General features: G+C 35.1%; 1 pseudogene; it reads left to right on the top strand.

The window, feature by feature from the left end:
* Positions 1-2,840: 2,840 nt before the first annotated feature.
* Positions 2,841-20,941, top strand: part of LOC138858278 (importin-4-like) — a 77,917-nt pseudogene continuing 59,816 nt past the window's right edge.

The raw sequence follows: 20,941 nt of genomic DNA on the forward strand, positions 1-20,941 counted from the left end.
CAGAGATGTCTTGAATCGGTGAAAATGAAAATCGAGTGCACTATCGTGTTAATCTGTCACTCTCAGAAATAAATTTGGTGGCACAAATATCTTTGCCTTTTATTTGCTTTGTAGCTTTGTGTGTAGCTTCTGCAGGTGTAATTTGATTTTTTTCGTCATTAACCATTTTTGTTATGTTATCTACTTTTTTTCTTATGTATCAAAGTTGATTAAAATTTTTCTCAGTGTAAACTGATTAAATCGCAGCGATAAATGATAATTAATACAGAATACTCTTTTACGTTTATAAGAGTTGTTTTTCGGACTAGATAAATAATTACTTGCGAAATAAATTTTTTAATTTGTATTTTATCTTGAACTAGCTTTTGCCCGCGACTTCGTCCGCGTGGAATAGTGACTTCCGGCAGATTTTTGGTTCTTCCCACGTAGTTCCCGTTCTTGCGGGATTTTCGGAATGGTCGAGTTCCCGCAGAATTTTCAGGATAAAACCTATGTTTTTTTTTCGAGTTCCAAACTATATCTGTACAATTTTTAAAGTAAATTTAATTATTTTAAAGAACTTCTGCATATACTACATTTTTTGTTTTATTATCTTGTGGCAGAAGAACATATTGATTTTCGCCACAACCCGATCTTGATAACGCGACATATAACTGGCCGTGCGAAAAACAGTCTTGGCGTAAATCGATCGTCACGTGTTTGAATGTTTGCCCCTGTGATTTATTTATTGTGACTGCGAAAGATAATTTAAGCGGAAATTGTATTCTTTTAAAATTGAAAGGTAAGTCGTTGGGTATCATTGGGATGCGGTGTATGAGGACTGTTTGACCAACTGCTGGACCAGTCAAAACTATTGCAACGATGACGTTATTGCGCAGAAATTTTACTTGAAGTCGGGTCCCGTTGCATAAATTTGATGGTTTGAGATTTCTTAGAAAAATTATTGGGGCACCTATTTTTAACTTAAGAGAATGTGGGGGAAGGCCGCTTGGGTTCAAGGAATTGAGGAACTCCTGTGGGTAATGAACTACATCTTCTTGATCCATCACGGTATCAATGGATGTGTAGGTTACAATATCTCCTGGGAGTTTACTCAAAATGATATCATTTATTTCGTCAACGCTACTATTTCTTGCCGCCAATATTGCTCTTTGACACATTCATTGATGGTCCTTGTTTTCTATTTGGCTGATGTCAGGGTATACCTTAGTTACTAATTCCTCGATGTTACCCACTTTTACTCCTAAATCGCAATCAATTTCAATTTTATTATTAGAATGAGGTATTTTCCCGTCTCCTACAGAAAGTAATTTTGAAGGGAAATTATACTACCTCCCACCAAATGTGCTCTCATATTTGTCGATAATTTTAAAATATTTACAAATTTCCATAATGGAGAACTTTTAAGGCAAGCCTTCACAATGTCTGCTCTAGTTCCCCTTACTATTACCGGTAAAGTTTGGCGAAAGTCCCCAGCAAACATAACAGTAATCCCACCCATGATTTTATCACAGCTTCTAAGATCTCTAAGAGTTCTGTCTAGAGCTTCTACGTGAGCTCTATGTATCATGGTACATTCGTGCCAGATTATTAGACTGACGTCTTGTAAAATTTTCCCCAAAGGGCTATTTTTGCGTATAGAGCACACGCTATCTTTCTCTAAAGACACAGTTAGGGGCAGTTTAAAAGTGGAATGAGCTGTGCGTCCACCTGCTAATAAGGTTGCAGCAATATCTGACGACGCTACTGCCAAGGCTAGCTTTCCTAGAGACCTTACTTTTGCTAATATAAGATTAGTGATAAACGTCTTGCCGGTCCCACCGGGAGCATTCAAAAAGAAAATTCTTCCTTCATTAAAACGAACACTTTTCATGACACAAGTATACGTTGCCACCTGGTCATTAACTAATCTTGGTTCATTTTGTGTGATCTACTCATTTAATTCATTTATGTTATATGGTTTCCGCAACGCTACTTCTAACGGGTCCAGAAGCGAATTATTTCTTTTTGCTGCAGGAAGCCTAAAGTCGGTCAGGGATTTATCTGAAATCTCATGAATTTTATCTTCAATTATGATTAAACCATCATTGTATATATCATCATTATATGCTAATGTCATATCCTGATTCTCATTACGCATTCTGTTGGAAAAAAGGAACTTATTACGGTTTATTTTTGTAGCACGATTCGTGAGCCGACCTGTATTTACAGAATATCCTAAAATTATATGCAAAGTCGTTTGCGCATTGTAAATATACGAATCTGTAAGCGTACATTTCTTAACATTGAATTTACCATTATTTTTCTCATTTAACATTCAAAATGCTCAATTCTGCTATTTTGCGCTCCGCAGAGGTAAAATTCTGGTGAAGTCAGCATATAATTTGTTTGTGGTGAAATGCTCTAATGGTGGCGAGTAACCCTCCGTCAAGAGGAATATTTTGACAATCGGCACACCATGAACCTTCTCTATGATATACGTTCTCTGATACAAGTAATCAAGAAAAAGCTGTCAGTAAATTTTCTTATTAGCTATTTTTTTAAAATTATTTTTAAAAAATCATCTGCCTAGTGAAGTAGTACGGAGAATACTGGTGCAATTCACATAACTTTTTGCAAATAATTAAATGCAAAAAGCAGAAATTGTGTTACATTTCTTTGCACTCACGTGTGATTTCGGTTATATTTGCGGGTAGAAGACGAAAGAACATAAAGCAATTGGCACAAAGCAAGATAAGCAAATAATTGGCAACTTTTTAAGCGTGTAATTTTAGCGAAAATAGCGAAAAAAACCTGGAATAAGAGTCTTTGGAAACAGAAATCAATTTTTAGAATCCAAAATGCATGAAATGATCCAAATTATTACAAATTTACTTTCTTCGGATAACGATCCTGAGACTGCACCAGCTCTTTGTGAAATTGCCGTCTCGGCACCGGAGCCCCAGGTGCGTCAATATTCTGCTGTACTACTTAAGAAGCACTGACCAAAATTGCGTCAATGGAACAAAGTACCGGTTGAGACACAGCAAATTATAAAGCAGGGTATGCTGCAATTTTTCGGTGTTTTGGTGCGTCACGAAGCCAAAACGTCTTACTCATGGATGAGCGAAGTGCTAAAGCTCATCTTCACCTATTGCTCTTCGTCCGATCTTAAGAAATGCGAGCAGGGTTCTACATTTGCTAGTTTGGCTGCTGCGGCCCCGGATAAATTTTTGCAGCATATGAAATCGATTTGTGAAATGTTCACTGCTGCACTGGTGGCCACCGAAGCAACTGGGAACAAGAGCCGAACAAACGTTGCAGAAGTCCATACCGTTAATTGTTAAATCCCATCAAGCATCGCTGGCTGGTTGGTGCGACTTAAGAAAAATTGATTATCAAAAACAAGTTGATCGAGCCAATAATTCGAGTGGTTTTCAATTTGATGACAACTGAACCCGAAGGCGAAGATGATGATAAAGAATAACTTTTGGGTGAAGACAACAACAATGGATCTGCTTGCATTGAGCGTGCAACTTCTGGAGCCCGCCTTGATGGATCAAGACCCACTACGACGTCGTGCTGCCTACTTAAGCATGGCCGTTGTAGCCGAAGGATTCTCCGAGACTATTTGCAACAAATATCTCGAAACCATGCTGAATATTGTTAAAGTAGGCATCACCGAACTAATACTTGTACGTAATGACGCCTTCTAGGCGCTGGGACAATTCTCCGAACGTTTACAACCAGACATCACCAAATTCGCACCACAAAATCTACCTATACTCTGCGAATTTCTGCATCAGCTCTGCAATGAATTTCGAAGCGGCGGCGCTGAACCCAAACACACTGATCGTATGATGTATGCGCTAGAAATGTTTTGTGATAATTTGGAAAACGAAATGAGGCCATATCTGCCGGTGCTTATTAAAATTTTATTCGAAGCTCTGAATCACAACAATTTGGTTCGTGTGCAATCATATTTGGCTCCAACAGAAAACGAGGGTTTTATCAGTCTGCATCCATAGGCTATCAACACTCAGGCTGTCTTGGCTCGCAAGATCGGCAAGCAAAGCTTCATGCCGTTCGCCACAGATACCATGACGTTCGCTTTGAATTTACTCGAGAAGGCTGAGGATCTCAATGTACGTCGTACTCTTTATATTTGATGGCCTTATTGGCTAAGGTGGTAAATGAGGAGATGGCCTCCGTTTTCCCGAAGGTGATTGAACGCATGTTTGATTCTATACTCCTACTAGTACCAGAATTTAAAGACGAAGATGGAGTATCAGCGCCAGCAGAGGAGGCCGATGAAAACGAAGATGATATCAATATTGAAAACTCGGATCGGAAGGATGATGATTTGGATGCTATTAGCAATTGCTATTACAATTTAAATACCCAAGTTGGGTCAAATTGTGCATGATGACGAACAAGTTTCTGTTGTGTTGTCTGCACTTGTAGGTTTGGGTGATCTTTTGAAATAGTTGAAGCAAATCTCTTTTCCAAAGGTTGAACTTTCGTAGAGGGTGCTGGCAATATACTTGGTTACTTATGGTTTTCAACATTGTAACTGGCATGACTTATTTGGTGCCGTTTACATTGGGTCACAACACAGCCGAACAAACGCTGCAGAAGTACATACCGTTAATTCTTAAATTTCTTCAAGCATTTGCTTTGCAGCCTGAGGTCGATCAATTTGTTTATGTTTTTGAAATTTTCAATAGTATGGCAGATTTGAATGCTAAATTGCTGAACAATCACATCAATATGTTGTTGGAGTTCTGCTTGGAAGCAGCAAGTAATGGCCTATTCGATAGCGCTGTGGCTTACGTTGGCTGGTTGGTGCGTCTTAAGAAAAAATTTATTATCAAACAAAAGTTGATCGAGCTCATTATTGGTTTTGTTTCGGAGTTATTTATCATTGTAATCTTTAAAGTTTTTTGTTGAAATTAAGTTATGTCAAAGACAATTTTATTCACAATGAAGTACTCTTAACCAACAACATATTTATTTGAATAAAGATTAATATTATTATGTTGATGCAACTTAAACAAATTATTTCGACCAAATTAGGTACCATAAAAACAGTTTTTGTGAGTTAATCTTAAAAGATAGACATATACTATCGCGGACTGTTTTTTAGACCATTAAAAGAGCTATTATTCTTTAATACATATTTTTTGTGTATCTTGAACCGTTTTCACGGCGCACGCAACGGAAGGCTTCAAAGATGAAATAATTTCTCCCGTTTTTTACACATTTACCACCATATCTTTGCTCCTATTGGTCGTAGCTGGACTATCCAACACAAAAAGAATTATTCAATTCGAACCAGTAGTTTCGGAGATTAGCGCGTTTAAACAAACAAACTCTTCAGCTTTATAATATTAGTATAGATATTTTGTTGTGAGAATGATTTTAATTTTGTTAATTAAGTTATTAAGAATCGCACTTTTAATTTAACAAGACTTATATTAATCAAAACATTTTGTACACAAGTATTCACGGATTGTTTGTGCGTATGTATGTTTATTTTCTAATGCAATTTGAGAGTTTTTTTGTTTGCATTTTAATAAACAATACAATTAAGAAAATTTTATATAATATTTAATATATTTTTACCACAATGTTGAATTATTTATATGAAAATCACTTTTTAGTGAATGTTAAATTAAAATGTTAATTAAAATTTTATATAGTATTATGATTATATACATATAATATGCGTACAGATGTTCGCATTACGAAGAGAGCGCAGGTGCTTGTGCAATTATGTTTATATCCTAGTATACTTATGTTAAAGTAAGTATAGATATAATAGGAATGCATATACTTATGTATTTTTCGTTTGTTTTTTCCTTCATTGTTTTTCCTTTCATATTTTATAATTCTTTTGCTTACGTATTTTATACAATCCTGCTTGTTGTTTTTTTTTGTTTTTGTTATAACCTAGGGTTATTTGTTTTTTGTGTTTGTTAATAGGCGCGTTGGAATACACAAAGGTAAGTGTGTAGCTAGGCTATAAGTTAATATTAATTTGTTTTCTTTTGTTTTAATATATAAGTATCTATTTGGAAATATATGTTATACCCGACTGTGTTCGGTTTTTCCCGCAAAAAAACATTGTGAGACTGTGACATTTTGGTAACCGTTTTTTTGGTAAACGTATTTGTTATTACAGGTTCTATATATTATATATAAAACTGTAATTTTTACATACATATATGCATGATAAAATAAAAGAATAGGAAAACGATACGACTCACTTTATACTCCCTCAGGGGTTTTCTGAGGGGATAATATATATGCATTGTATGTATGTGTGTGTATTCCATTTTTGTCAATTTCTTCTCCGCTTCCAGTTGTGCCTGGTTTTAGTGAGTGTTGTTTTTGTTTATTATTGTTTGTTTTAAATTCGCGCCCGTTTAAATTGTTTTTATTTATGTTATGGTATTTAGGTACTTTAGTTTTTCGCGTTCGTTTGTGTTTCTGGCAGATTGTATTTAGGTTTAGCGCCCGATTTGTGAGTTTTTTATTTGTTTAAAATGTTTGCAAATTTTGCACTGTGTATTTACATATGTGTTTCTTTATTTGTGTTTTAACGATTTTAACTTATTGCCACCTCTGTTTTTGTTATTTTGGTATTATTACATATGAGTTTTCTGTATATATGTGTGTAGATGTGTACTTGTATGTATACATATACTTGTACATATATATTGCCACTGCACTTCTCTGCTTTGTCAACACACTTTTGTTCTGTAGTTTTTTTTATTGTTTGCGTCACTACATTTTTTTTTTATTTTAGCTAGTTACCGCACTTTGTATATTTTCGATATGTAATTTTTCCAATAGTGCTTTCTGTGATGCTCGAAGGACCACGACAAATTCCCCAATTTGTTGAGAGCACATACCACCAATGTTAAAACATTTCACCACTTCACTTATAATCGCGTGGATAATTTAAATAAAAATGCGATTGTATCATATACAAGGTTGACACGGCTTTAATATTATTGTTATAAATTTATAATTATAAATTATTATGAAATTTATCGTATTAATGTTGGTAACGCATATGTCCAAAATGAAACAGCATTACGAGTTCTGAAAGGTGCAGCTTGTCGTAGTTTTATCGCACGGGTTGACAAATCGAAGAGAACAAAATGATGTGGCGATTAGTCTCGTAGAAGAAAACCTGTGAGTCTTCTTAGATGTGGTGCGTCGCATTTTTTGGGCGACACTATTTTTCCCAGTAGAGTGGTGTATGAAAGAGGTTTAACCCATTTAACCAATGGCGAAATACAAACTATATCTGTGGTCCGATTCGGAAATTGTACTATGCCCATGCGTAACATAAATGCCCAGAGAGTTAACAAACCGACTCTTTTCTCACAACATTGCAGGATAATGACAATTTCGAGCGAAAAGCAAAGGGCGCAGAGAGTGCACTACTTCAGCCGCGATATATCACTATTGAGAGAATCAAAACCTATTGATAAGAGATTGGTTCTAAACCCATTCCTCGACACGAAAGGTCTACTTCATGGCTTGCCAATTCAAGCCTAACGAATATTACGCCTTGTAGCGAACGCCATCCCATAATTGTATCAGAAAAGTATCGACTTAAGCCTCATTTATGTCCACATATTAATGCTTTTTGCTGAACATCGGCTCATGCAACATATGGTCTGCTAGGAATTTTATATTCCCCGACTTAAGCCCCAAATATAGAAGTGCATTTCTTGTGCAATATCTGCACCACGCATAAGCAAAAGATGCGAACAGAGATTATGGCATCACTTCCCCCGGAATGCTGCACTTGGGTCGGCCTTCTCCATCACAGGTGTCAATTTTGGCCTTTTCAAATAAAGGCGTCCAGGATAAGGTCTCCCACTCTGATGAAAGGCTGTGTGGCTGTCTTTGTCTGTTTTATGACATAAGCAGTGCACCTTTAGCTTTGTACTAATCTGACAAAGGAGGCTTTCCTTGCAGCGTTTGCTCGATTCGTCGGACGACGCGGCTTTCCATCCAAGATAATGAGCGACAGTGGTAAAACATTTATCGGCGCTCAAATAGCCACCGAAAAACAGTTTGTGGACTTTATCAAACAAGTCTCATCGGAGATTGTACACAAGTACGCGCCCCAAAGCATTAATTGACAATTTATATCCCCAAACGCTTCTCATATGAGTGGTTTCTGGGAATCAGCTGTAAAAAGCTTCAAATTCCACTTCAAAAAGATTGTTGGAAATTACAAATTAATTACGAAGGATTCTCCGCATTTTTCATCCGAATTGAAGCCGTTCTCAATTCACGGCACCTCACAATCCTCTCGCAAGATCTCTCCGACTTCACAGCCTTAACTCCAAGATACTTTCTCAAAGGAACATCCATTCTGGCCATACCTGAGCCAGGTGTGGAGTCGCTATCCTTATTCAATCGCTATGAAAAAATTAAAATTCTCCATCACATATTCTCCAATACATAAAGGATCTCTATAAATAATACGGTTGGGAGACTCCTGAACAAGCACCAAAAGTTGGACATTGTGTGATCACCCGTGATGATTGTCTACCTCCTACCGAATGCCGGCTTGGGCGCATAGAAAAGCTACATTATGGCGCCGACGGTCATATACGAGTAGTTGATCTACGTACGCGAAGCAGAACGCTAACTAGACAGCTCGTGAAGCTATGCTTTCTCCCAACCGCCGATAATCGCGACACTGCAAGTCGCAAACAATCAACCGATACTACCGCAATACAATAAAATAAACAAATCAAGGAGCAAAAAACCGAAAAACTTGCTAACAATCGTTAAAAATAACAAATAACTAATAAAATAACGGTCGATCAATACGACGACCGATTCCTGCCACATACCGTGACACGATCATCCGTAGCCTTTGTATGACAAATCTGCATAATCAAACAACTCTTTAATACAGACGTCAACCCTCAAATCATGTAGTACGCACGCGGAATGGAGCATCAATACGGCATCGCCAGCCTAGACCACAACCACGTCGTTCCACGGGTCTTAGCAGAATAGTGGCAACGCTACAACAGCTGCAGCGACTACTAGGCGAATGCTTTGCCTAGAGGGGCCGGGATGGCTAAATGGTCACTCAGTCCCCGTCACCATAAGACACACCACATCCATACATTCCACATCACTACACCACGCACCAACACGCACACAAATACAACATCACCACGATCACACTACCATGAAGACATCAATAGATATATAAGGGACTACACAAGGATCTCGTACGCTTCTTTTTAGCATCCATTCGCTTACGCCAGAACAACTTTCAGTTCGAGCACCCGCCTTTCCTAAATTCACTTCCTTTTTATCAACTGATTTTACCAGCGGTGATTGGAAGCAAAATTAATTTCGTACTAGGTTATTTATAATACTTCGAGCAGAGAACATATATCATAGAGAAGATTTATGGTGTGCCGATTGTCAAAATGTTCCTCTTGACGGAGGGTTGCTCGCCAACATTAGAGCATTTCACCACAAACAAATTATAAGCAGATTTCACCAGAATTTTATCCCTGCGGAGCACAAAATAGCAGAATTGAGCATTTTGAATGTTAAATGAGAAAAAGCTATTGTGTGGTTTTATGAAACCACGCTAAAAGTGAAACTTATTTTCATATCGTAGACATTAAATTAATAATTTTTGGAACAATATTCTATTAAGGGTATTGCAATGGCATGATCAATTTCAATTTTATTTTTGGAAAATCGGAATGGTAATGGAAAATGATACAAGCAGATTAGTTTTCCCAGTAACACTTTTTTTATTCAACTCTGTGTTTTAGGATACTCTTAAATTAAATAATTCTTAACATTTATTTAGATGATATACAAACATTAAAGAACTGAAAACAATATTAATTACAGTCGTTAAGTCAATTTGATCTATTTTCAATTATTGTCAATTATTCTATTGTCAATACCATCTTCATCCTGAGTTTCACAGTTTATAAATGTAACAAATATTTTATGGTAACTAAAATACGTAAACAGTGACTTACATTCAATTTTTTCAATGTATCTAGTAAAAACCGCATCGATCGTTGTACCATATCTCGTGGTGGGTACATTTCTAACATTTAACATTTGGAGATTAAATACTTCTTTTAAGTATTCAATAAGTGGAGCAGATTCTTCTTTCTTAAAGCCTGTATTGAAATCACCAGACAAAATAATAGGCATTCGTGAATATATTTCTCGAGAACGGAAGATTTGTGCTGATGACGTACCAATTGGAGCTAGATGAAAACCCAGGAAATCCATCACATCATATATTTTTTGATTTACTTTAATATAAATTGAAGCAATTACGAATTTTCTGTTTTCATCAAATTGACAAATAGATGCACAAAAATCTCCTACAGCAGATTCGGAAGCTGTTGTTTGACTTACACTCATGCTACTAATATATGCTTGCATTTCTGAATAAACCCTCAATGAATTATCATTGTTTTTTAGTATAGCTACTCCACCATATCGGGAAGTACTATGTTTCTGTCTACTCACGCATTGAAAATTGGGGATATTTATTTGCTCATTATTTCTCAAATTAGTTTCACATAAAACAAGTATGTTAATCGATTTTGTCAGACTTGCAGAAATATCTTCTGAATGAGTTCGTAAGCTTTGTACATTGAATGATACCATCGAGAATCCCCGTCGACTCATAATAAAATTTGAGATTTCATTAATGATAGTAATCAGTGGATTTAACGAAAGTCGCTCCAATTCTATTCTCAAATCTTGTGTTTGTTTAGTAACTCGACAACCAGTGTGATGAAATTTTTTGTTACCATTTTCTGACACAATGTAAAGACCGTTTAAATCAGTGACGCGGCTAAGAGCTACGTAAACTAAATCTTGAGCATGACTTTTTTCGTAATGATAAACAACTTCACTATACGTTCCCCCTTGCGCTTTATGAATTGTTGATGCATTGAAAGCTGATAATAGAAAATGTGTTCGTTTTATTACAGTATTACGTTGACGAGAGTTAATTGGTGATGAAGTTAATAATAACTTGAATGGCACGGAGTATCTATTAATATTTAATTTCTCGATACGATGAGCAAATTTTTGTCGAATTTTTTTCCCCACATTCTTGTCCGGGAACAGTAACCACACTCTTATTAATGTAGTATTGTCAAATTCAAGATGTATCAATTTCCCTACATTACCGTTAGCGATTCCATCTGAAACGTCAATATTTTTTGTTATGACGTACGGTAAATCATAAACAAAAATTATTTTATGAGGCAGTCCACCAGCATCAACGCGTGTTTTTTGTGCAAATGCATCTAAATATTTCTGACCAAGTACCGGGTCATCACAGTTCATAATTATGTCCTCAGCAATTGACACGTATTTTTCATCATACGTCGATTAGATTGAATTGTTATAATTTTCAACTTTCTTAACTTGAAAAAATAATCGTATTCCTGATGGACACATTCGTTTAGCTTCGTCTTCAGTAAACATCCTTGATTCGATAATATTTGTTTCCTCTAAACTTAACTCTGATCCACTACCAATTTTTGTTAAAATAGACGAAAACACTCGATCTTCTTGACGCATAACTTCATGTAACGGATAAAATTGTAGTTTTCGCCAGAGCATAGGACCTGCGATACTTTGTTTTGGTTGCTTGTAAATTGCAGTGTCGCGTACAGGTGGAACGAGCAGTGGAAGGGAGCGAAGGGAGTTACATATATATATTTGGTATCACAGGACATAAGTATATAGCACATATTCACATAATATATTTATTTGCTTTGATCATTAAAAGCTTTGATAACATCTGAAAAGACCAAGCGGTCGCACATATGCTCATATATATATAAATATATGTATAATATATAATTATGTGTGCATCTAAACAAATATGAAAGAACGCATACTTTTTGTATATCTGTCTATCTACAACATATGTACATATGTATGTAAATATGTACACTAATTGCTTCATGCGAAATCTCACGTTTTTTGCTTTCATTTCAAAGAATCAATGTGTCGAAGCCAAATTTATAGTAAATCACACAACAACAACATTTTCATTCATGAACGCAGGCTTACTCTTAACAAGCGAAGTTGACTCATTCATAAAAGTAAACGCCATACACATCTTCCCGAGCATGTGTTTGTCCACAAGCGTTTTTTCGCGACAATGGCAAAAGCTAAAAATCATAAATTGAACAACTTTCTGATGTTCCTTCTTGAAAGGAAAATTGCCAACCCGGCAAACACAGAAAAAAGTGACAAAAATGGCAACATAGCTCTTGTCGATTTAAAATATTTTACAATTTTAAAATATTTTTATATGGCTCGCAAAAATCTGCGTCGATATACATACATATATGCATGCTCATACATAAACATACATATTTACGATGGTTTATTGGCAAAACTGTTAGAGCGGCAAGGGAAGCGATGACAATCGGCAATCGGTTGTTTGTTGTTTTCGACACAGCTCGGATTTTCTACCAACAACACAATGTTGTGACGCTTTGTCGTCGCGTGAGTCGCTCTAGCAATTTGGCTGTCATATTGACATGTGTGTGTGCTGCTTATGCTACTTGAGACGATTGTTGTTTTTGTAGAACAATGTTTGTAATTTTTGCCGGTGACGTATTTACATGTGTACGCATATGTGTACGTAGGTTTGTGTATGCATATGTATAGAGCATTGCACAAACGACATGCAAACGCAGCCCAAAAAATTTGAGACGATGTAATAAAAGTTTCACTTTAAAAATAATGATAATGATAATGAATAATAATAATAAATAATAAATGGAAAGATATGTGAGAGACAGCCAACGAAGGGAAATGCTAATATACAAGATATGTATGTATTACCATATATGCAGGTTCTTTTTTCAAACTATTTCTAATACATGTATGTTTTAGTGAGGAAATCCCGCCAAACGAACCACAGAAGCTAATACAAGAGTATTTACAATATATGCAACCTATTGCTATAGAGTATAATAGTTTTATTACCTAACGGATGTTTGTAACACCTAAAACTAATCGAGTTAGATATAGGGTTATATAAATTTATATAAATGATCAGGATGAAGAGACGAGATGAAATCCGGGTGACTGTCTGTCCGTCCGTGCAAGCTCTAACTGAAATTCTTTATGAAACTTGGTAGACATGTTTCTTGGTACCGTGAGACGGTTGGTATTGCAGATGGGCGTAATCGGACCAATACCACGCCCACAAAACGCCATTAATCAAAAACAAATAAATTGCCATAACTAAGCTCCGCAATAAGATACAAGAGGATCATATTTGGTACACAGGATCATATTAGGAAGGGGCATCTGCACTTAATTTTTTTTTTTAAGTGGGCGTGGTCCCGCCTCTAATAGGTTTAATGTGCATATCTTCTAAGCCGGTAACGCTATAATAACAAAATTCACTGGAAGCGAGTTTTAGAATCTCTACCTACAGTGTGAAAATAGTTGAAATCGGGTGGCAACTTCATCCACTCCCCATATAACGGTACTGTTAAAAACTACTAAAAGCGCGGTAAATCAAGCGCTATCCACACCAGAGACATTAAATTTTATCTCTGGGATGGCGTGAGATGACTTTATAGGAACCGTGTTCAAAATTAGAGAGTGGGCGTGGCACAGCCCACTTTTAGGTGAAAACCGATATCTTGAGATCTGCTTAACCAATTTCAACCAAATTCGGTACATAACATTAATAAAATCGGGTTAATACTACCCTCAACTTCCATACACTACTTATAATGCTTTTCGTTATTCTAACCAGTTTTATGCCGGATATGTCGGTCAGAGAGTATTAATATTTTTTTATATATAAAATTGCTTCCAAATATGTTCTCGAGTATAGCTGAGCAATGTCAAAATTAATATCTTTCTCTATCCCCAATATATATATGATTTCCGTCTTTCCACCTGACTTTAAGCCGTCCCGGTTGATCAAAATGTGATATTTTAATGAAATTAAGTGGATAAGATTTCGTAAAAATTATGTAGTTTGACGCTGAATTAGAATGGAATTAGTATATACCTTGGTCTAAACCTCACACCTTCATATAATGAATTCCGATTCTCTGGTAGATGTTTGCAACATAAGCTTATAACATAAAATTTAGCCACTTTGGTAGAGTTAATATCACATTCATACTTATGTATATCTCACTTCAAGCAATAAAACTGAGACTAAGTTTATGTCCTTTTATATAAGTCAAGAAGATACCAAATTTGATTGTAATTAAATCACTATTTAATTTAATAATGCATGTTTAATACTTTCTCAACATTTATTTTAATATAAGATTTGAAGGAATTTCCTGGCCTTTGAATCTATCTCCAACATATTTAATGTAGATCACACATACTACTTATGGTATAATTTTTTTCGCTAATTTGATAATTTAATGAATTTAAATGGACAGTTTTTCTAAAAATAACGTGGTATATCGCTGCATATGAATGAAATTGGTCTAGACCTTTGTTTAAACCTTATAATCCTAATATACTGATTTCCGCTCCTTTGGTACAACAGCAACCTCATATACCCCACATATTAAATCTTACCCCTTTGGTTCAATTTATATCACATATATTATGTTTGAGTTAAATAGCTTCTTTTTATTAAAGTTTACATTTCGGTGAAAAAAATAATATTGACACTAAATAAAGCTATCATCAATAATATAAGTTAATTAGATACCAAATAATAATCGAATAATGAATGTTGAATTCTTTCGCAACATGTGGCAACAGAGTATAGTTTTGTTCAACAATCGGTTGTTTGCATCACATAAAACTAACCGAGATAGAAATAGATTTCTATATACATATATTTCTTCTAATATTTTGTGATAATCAGTGGATAGGTATATTTTCTCGGCCATAATGTTGAACTTATTACAAAATATACGAGACAACAATGTAAAAAAGTTTCTTAGAGTGCTGGCCTTTGTATAGAGCAAAAATATCTTTCTAGAAAAAATCGCATGAAATAAATATTAGTAGTGTAGTATCAAAAGAAAAGACCCTTTTTATGTGGTTATAGATAAACTGCGACCCCATCGGTTTAAATGCTACTGTCTATTATTTCAGTTTTACGTCACATTTTAATATGAAGGTCATGAAGTGAACTGTAAACTCAAGAAAATTACATTTTTACCCAGCGCCGTTGGCAGCTTATGAAAGGTTTAGATCTTAAGATAGAAAGAAGAAAATCGACATACCTGCTCTACAGATGTGCATACCATACTTACTTATATGTAAGTTATTGTTAATTTAGCCTTCATGGGCAGACCCTTCAAAGTAGGTACTGTTTTAAAAGTGTTAGACAAAAGCAATTTAAAGAGGGGTTTTCCGAGTACTTAATTTCAATACAATGAAATATACTACTAATTTCTCAAATCTAAATATAACTAAATATTATGTATTTTATGTTAGTGAATATAAAAGTAATATATAGATATACAAAAGTACGTAAGCTGTGTGTACAAATTTATACCATCACAAAACTATTATACTCTGTAGCAATATGTTGCAAGAGTATAATAAATATAAGTACATTGTGTTTGTAGTTTCAGTTACACTAGATTTCTTTACCAACAAAGTGTTTTGTTCAAGCTAATTTTAGTTTACTAGTTATATAGTGTTTAAAGTATTATTAAATATAGTGGCGAGCACAACCGTATTAAAAACATTGGCGAGCAAACACATATACATATGTGCACCAGTATACCATAGTACCTATAGACCGAACAGGAAAGGAGTCATAGCAAGGACTTACAAGGAATTACAGTGAAAGAGAGCAGCACCTAGGATCCAACTTTTCACACCCGGACGGACTGAATTATATAAGTATTATCTATAAGTATTTTATACATTAATTCATTTATTATTAATTAATTATGACTGGATTAAATAGAAAATCTGTATTACTAAGTTCTTCGTGCAAACACTTTATATAGAGATAGTGAGCAGTCACAAAATACTGTAAGTCACGCTAAGCGTAGGTTAGTTTCCGATGTACGTCTTTCCGAACAAATTATCAATACAAATCAACATAGAACCAGTTCGCCTTTGTAGAGATAACCTACTCAATAGGCAAATTGAAAACCAAAGGCAGTCCCAACGAATCCGATTAACGAGAGAAAATAATGTTATAGAAACTGATAATAGTGGCAATTCAACAGATTTCAAAAATATTTATTTCCAAAATATAAATAAGGGCCCTACTGAAATATGTATTTGCTGTGGCGGCTTATCGTTTTCACACCAAGTTCGCAAATTAAATTTCGAATCTATTGCGCAAGGTCACCCGAATGTTGCATCCGCCTTCTTTTTAATGTAAAAATTTCCATCAGGAGATGGAAATTACAATTTTGGTGCTACTTGCAAAAATGCGATTGTTAAAAAGAACGTTCCAAAAATATATTTAGCTAACGGTCTAGACTTTCCTAAAATACCGGATTGTTTGAAAGGTTTGACCCCAATTGAAGAACGTCTCAAGATTGCCTTTTATGATAATCCGTCCGTTAGGATATCAAGGTCAAAGTTTGCTCAAAGGTGCTGTTCTTAATATACCAATTTCTGTTAACAATATTGTGACATCTCTACCAAGGTCCTTTGATGAGGCTCATGTTATACAAATTCAATTATACAAATTAAGAAGGCGTTTGGAATACAATCTTTGCAGTTCCTAGTGAATACCCCTCTGTATCGTGAGCACAATATACATATTAATGAAAACTGGATTTCAGAATTTAATAACCAAGAAGAAGTTCCGTTTGTTTCATCTGTCGAGGATTCCCGATTGGTTCAATCTTTTCATGCGGCACAAACTTCTCATGATAATCCATTAGGTAATAATATTCCCACGGGTCTTTTGCCTTCAGAGCTAAATCCAGGCGGTCAAGAAACTCTTTTGGACAATATTCCTGTAGAAAACTTAGACTATAATTGACATAATTTAACATAATAATTCAGAAGAGTTGTCATTTGGAACAATATATGTTGGGCAGAAGCGTACATGCTCTGAAACGTATAGCAAGATAATACGTTCTAAAATTCGCCGTTTTGACAGAAGGGCGTGTACCATTCCAAAGTTGTTCTATGATTACAAAAAATTAGAACTGCTACAAATTAAGAATAGTACATCCATTTGCCTTAGAAAGTTTTCAGGTCGCAACCGAGTTACGGCCCAAAATCTATTAAACGAAATCTTTGTTCAAAACTTGATTCAACACAATGATGGTTACAAAGTTTTGAAAGGCGTTAGATCCTCACCTGCGCACTGTAAAGCGAAGAAGGAAAAGGCAATCGCTATGATTCTCCAATTTGGGCTTCCAACCTTCTTTATCACTTTATTGGCTGCAGAATCTCAGTGGGTTGAGTTTTTGGTCATCCTCTCTAAAACAGTTAATTCTAAAGATATTTCGGAAGAGGAAGAAGAGTTTAACAACCCAAAATAGATATCGCTTAATTCGGTCAGACGCGGTTACTTGTACTAGATATTTTATTACCGCTATCGATAAATTCTTAAACTTTTGGAGAGAATTTGGTTACAAATTTCTATTGGAGAGTAGAGTTTCAACAGAGAGGTTCCCCGCATGTACATGGCATGTATTGGCTTAATAATGCTCCCAGGATCAACCTTCAAGATGTCATTAGTTTTATTGACAATTATATTTCTACAGCCACTTAGAAAATTATTTGGGTTATCAAAAGCATAACCACAGTCGGTCTTGTACTAGGGAAATCAGAGGACAACAGTTTTGTCGTGTTAGTATACCATATCGGCCAATGCCTTCAATGCAAATAATGTTACCTCTTACAGAAACAAGTCAAAATTCAGAAAGACACAAGGAAAACTTTTTCAAAATTCAAAACGTTTTAAATTCAAATATGACTACAGAAGACATTTATAATTTAAACGATTTTGAACATTTCCTGTCTGATAGTAGAATAAATATGCCTTTTGAAGACTATTTGTTAGCCCTTAGGTCACGTGTAACAAAACCCAAAATTTTTCTAAAAAGAAAAATACAGGATCGTTTTATAAACGCTTATAATTCTCTGATTTTGGAACTCCATAGAGCAAATATGGATATTCAATATATACTGGATGCATATGCTTGCTGCTCATATAATATATAACTAATTATATTAAGAAGTCTAACAGGGGAATTTCTAGACTCTTAAAAGAATCTATATCTATTAAGCAAAAACTTAAACATATAGGTAGGTCACAAATTTATATCAGGCACAGAAATATCTGCACCAGAAGCAGTATATTGCTGCATTGGGCTCCATCTTTCGGAAGCAAGTAATGCAGAAATATTTATAAATACCTCTCGACCTGAGGAACGTGTTCGAATGGTAAAATCCAAGAGCGGAACTTCAGAACCTTCCTTCAGGTTCGACTGAAATATTCGTAGCCGGTATTTTAGACCATTATGTTCAAAGATCCGATCAGTTAGAAACTCTTTGTTTAGCTGATTTTGCATCTAGGTATAAATATTTCAAATCTAGTAGAAGAGCACAAGACAGTGATCAGGAAGAAGAAGAGAAGGAAGACGATAATTTACCAGACTGCGGGGTTGTCATGCCTCTTAAAGACGGTAGCGGTTTTGTGAAAAAACGTACCAAACCTTGTATTATTCGGAATTGAAGGTTTAACCCAGATTTGGCCAGTGTTGAGTATTTCCGCGAAATGTTAATGCTTTACTATCCTTGGCGAAATGAACAGCAAGATCTCATTGAAAACGATAATGAGCAGACTTGCATAATATATCGTATTATAATTGAGGAAAATCAAAGAAAATATGATGTTTTTGGCAAAGAGAACTTGAAAATGTTCTAGAAAGTCTTTATAATGAAATAGGCTTGGAGAAAGGTGCTCAAAATGAACTACCTATCGTGGAAAATGAGTTCAGAGTGTTGGCACTTCCAGAAATAAGCCCAAATATAAATTTGCTGGACTTGCACGGGGAAGATTCCACAGATAATGACACTGAATCTGATTGCAATATTAGACTTATTAAACTACCGCCTTTAATTCTTAGTCGAATCCCAACAGAAGCTTTCCTTTCAACTGCAAAAGACTCAGTTAAAGGAATTGGTATAAATGAAAATGATAATATTTTGGAAAGAGTTAAACTTTTCAAAACTTCTGAAACGCAGGGACTGCTCTATTAATTGACACTAAAAACCTCCGCCAAATATATAATATGATTACAGTGAACATAAACAAGTGTGATGGCTTGGTTAATGGGGCAGCTGGACAACTTATGCAAATTGATTTCCATTGTTATTTTCCAACAATTCTGTGGATTAAATTTTTGTCTGTTGGTTTGATAGCACGATCACAAAAGCCTCATCCTCTAGAAAGTTCTTGGACACCAATTGAAAAAGTTCTAAAATTTTTTCAAAATAAAAGAAATGAACAAATTTCAAATTGATCAGTTTCCACTTGTTCCGGCTGAGGGAATAACTATTCATAAGAGTCAGGGTGCCACATATAATAAAGTTGTAGAAGAGAACGTATATCATGGAGAAGGTTCACAGTGCGGCCATTAGCAAAATATTTCATGCTTCGCAGGGGAACTGAAAAAGATGAGCGTGTTTCACCAGAGAACTTAGAACAACGAGAAGGTGCATTTTCGACAGCGAACAATTTGTAGGAATTTATCAAGGAGTTCACCACACATGCACGAGAAACAAATAACATTTCTCGCTTTTATAACAGCGGTGAATCTGTAAACATACGCTCTCTTAACATAACCAAACGGCGAATATTGAAGAGAATATAATGTGTATATATGCAAAACTGGGAATATTGATATGCAATTTGAAATTTGAAATATATTCCCTTTTATTGAACTATTATTTATTATTATTTTTAAATTTTTTATGTTAATTCATTTTTACTTCATTGTGAGTTATTATTATTATTAATATTTTGATATATTTCTTAAAATCATTCATTTACTTGACACCATTATGGAGTCACAAAAGTACAGAATTGTGTTTTGCCGTCGGCATTTACCATTCATGCATGTGTAAAAGTAATTATGTACGTAAATATGTACTTACATATATTATGTCGTTTGCACATTTGTATGTATTTGTATGTATATATGTACACTCAATTCTTCATGTGAAATCTTCGTTGACACGTTTTTTGCTTTTATGTCAAAGAGTCAATCTGTCGAAGGACTGACGCGACGACAAAGCGTCACAACATTGTGTTGTTGGTAGAGAATCCGAGATGTGCCGAAAAATAAACGAACGCTCGCCGATTGTCATCGCTTCCCTTGCCGCTCTAACAGCTTTGCCCACAAATCATTGTAGGTATGTATGTTTTTATATAAACATGTATACATATTGACGAAGATTTTTGCCTGCCACGGAAAAATATTTTAGAATTGTGAAATAGTTTAAATCGACAAAAGCTTTGTTGCACTTTTGTCATTGTTTTCTGTGTTGCAGGGATCTCACTTTTCCTTCCTATAGCGAACATCAAAAATATGTTAAATTTATGATTTCTAGCTTATGCCATCGTCGCAAAAAGACGCTTGTTGGCAAACGCCTGCTCGGGGAGATGTGTAAGGCGTTTGCTTTTATGAATGAAACGACTTAGCTTATTGCTTGGGCGCCAGCGTTCATGAATGAAAATGTTGTTGGTGTGTGATTTACTAAAAATTTAGGATTTGTAAATTTGGCTGCCATATTGATTTCGGGTGCTGATGCTATTTGAAACAATTGTTGTTTTTGTACTTTACTTATTTTGCGCGGTCATACGCATATTTGTACATACATACTTACATATAGAGCAGTGCGCTCACATGTTTTCATTGATAATTGGTAATATATTATTACAAGTATATTATATAATATAACATAT

The sequence above is a fragment of the Bactrocera oleae genome, chromosome Y (assembly GCF_042242935.1).
Source record: "Bactrocera oleae isolate idBacOlea1 chromosome Y, idBacOlea1, whole genome shotgun sequence".
Taxonomy (NCBI): Eukaryota; Metazoa; Arthropoda; class Insecta; order Diptera; family Tephritidae; genus Bactrocera; species Bactrocera oleae.